A 2481-nucleotide genomic window follows, 5' to 3' on the forward strand; every position below is an offset into this window, starting at 1 on the left:
TTAGCCGAAGTATGTAAGCTCCGCTGTTTTCGAATAAAAAACTAAATTATTTTTCAGATTGGGCTGTACCAAACCAGGCACGAAAAAAAGAGAAATCACTCCAGCAAGAAGTCTCTGTGGCGTAATTGGCTAGCGCGCTCGGCTGTTAACCGAGAGGATGGTCGTTCGAGCCCACCCAGGGACGCAAAGATGGAACTGTCAAAATTCTCTAGGCATCAAAGTGCTACGTGGGAAGCTTCCTAGTTGTGCCCAACATAAGCAATCCGACACGGCAGTACTATTGAAAGTTTCTGGTTTATGTCAGTGTGAATTCTGAGTCTGCTATTTCCCCCTACCCAAGGCTTTCTAAAAAGTGCATAGCATCGAGCAACACAGTTCAGTTAGTTTAGCCTTTAATCACTCAATATGTTTTCTTTTACTCTCCAATGGAAGCAAAACTGTGTGCAAACATTGGCGCTGTGGCTTAGTTGGTTAAAGTGCCTGTCTAGTAAACAGGAGATCCTGGGTTCAACTCCCAGCAGTGCCTTGTAGCCCAAGCTTTTGTTCTTGCAATATTATCAGGCATTATAGGTCATTTGGAACCCAGCGCCAGTAGATTTCAATTAAGTGAGGCTCCACCCACTGCAAGCTTTGAGGTGGAGGCTCTGTGGCGCAATGCATAGCGCATTGGACTTCTAGGCATGTCAATAGAGATATTCAAAGGCTGTGGGTTCGAGTCCCACCAGAGTCGTTAGCCGAAGTATGTAAGCTCCGCTGTTTTCGAATAAAAAACGAAAGTATTTTTCAGATTGGGCTGTACCAAACCAGGCACGAAAAAAAGAGAAATCACTCCAGTAAGAAGTCTCTGTGGCGCAATTGGCTAGCGCGCTCGGCTGTTAACCGAGAGGATGGTGGTTCGAGCCCACCCAGGGACGCAAAGATGGAACTGTCAAAATTCTCTAGGCATCAAAGTGCTACGTGGGAAGCTTCCTAGTTGTGCCCAACATAAGCAATCCGACACGGCAGTACTATTGAAAGTTTCTGGTTTATGTCAGTGTAAATTCTGAGTCTGCTATTTCCCCCTACCCAAGGTTTTCTATAAGGTGCATAGCATCGAGCAACACAGTTCAGTTAGTTTAGCCTTTAATCACTCAATATGTTTTCTTTTACTCTCCAATCGAAGCAAAACTGTGTGCAAACATTGGCGCTGTGGCTTAGTTGGTTAAAGTGCCTGTCTAGTAAACAGGAGATCCTGGGTTCAACTCCCAGCAGTGCCTTGTAGCCCAAGCTTTTGTTCTTGCAATATTATCAGGCATTATAGGTCATTTGGAACCCAGCGCCAGTAGATTTCAATTAAGTGAGGCTCCACCCACTGCAAGCTTTGAAGTGGAGGCTCTGTGGCGCAATGGATAGCGCATTGGACTTCTAGGCATGTCAATAGAGATATTCAAAGGCTGTGGGTTCGAGTCCCACCAGAGTCGTTAGCCGAAGTATGTAAGCTCCGCTGTTTTCGAATAAAAAACTAAAGTATTTTTCAGATTGGGCTGTACCAAACCAGGCACGAAAAAAAGAGAAATCACTCCAGTAAGAAGTCTCTGTGGCGCAATTGGATAGCGCGCTCGGCTGTTTACCGAGAGGATGGTGGTTCGAGCCCACCCAGGGACGCAAAGGTGGAACTGTCAAAATTCTCTAGGCATCAAAGTGCTACGTGGGAAGCTTCCTAGTTGTGCCCAACATAAGCAATCCGACACGGCAGTACTATTGAAAGTTTCTGGTTTATGTCAGTGTGAATTCTGAGTCTGCTATTTCCCCCTACCCAAGGTTTTCTATAAGGTGCATAGCATCGAGCAACACAGTTCAGTTAGTTTAGCCTTTAATCACTCAATATGTTTTCTTTTACTCTCCAATGGAAGCAAAACTGTGTGCAAACATTGGCGCTGTGGCTTAGTTGGTTAAAGTGCCTGTCTAGTAAACAGGAGATCCTGGGTTCAACTCCCAGCAGTTCCTTGTAGCCCAAGCTTTTGTTCTTGCAATATTATCAGGCATTATAGGTCATTTGGAACCCAGCGCCAGTAGATTTCAATTAAGTGAGGCTCCACCCACTGCACACTTTGAGGTGGAGGCTCTGTGGCGCAATGGATAGCGCATTGGACTTCTAGGCATGTCAATAGAGATATTCAAAGGCTGTGGGTTCGAGTCCCACCAGAGTCGTTAGCCGAAGTATGTAAGCTCCGCTGTTTTCGAATAAAAAACCAAAGTATTTTTCAGATTGGGCTGTACCAAACCAGGCACGAAAAAAAGAGAAATCACTCCAGTAAGAAGTCTCTGTGGCGCAATTGGCTAGCGCGCTCGGCTGTTAACCGAGAGGATGGTGGTTCGAGCCCACCCAGGGACGCAAAGATGGAACTGTCAAAATTCTCTAGGCATCAAAGTGCTATTTGGGAAGCTTCCTAGTTGTGCCCAACATAAGCAATCCGACATGGCAGTACTATTGAAAGTTTC

The sequence above is a fragment of the Electrona antarctica genome (genome assembly GCF_951216825.1).
Source record: "Electrona antarctica genome assembly, chromosome: 1".
Taxonomy (NCBI): Eukaryota; Metazoa; Chordata; class Actinopteri; order Myctophiformes; family Myctophidae; genus Electrona; species Electrona antarctica.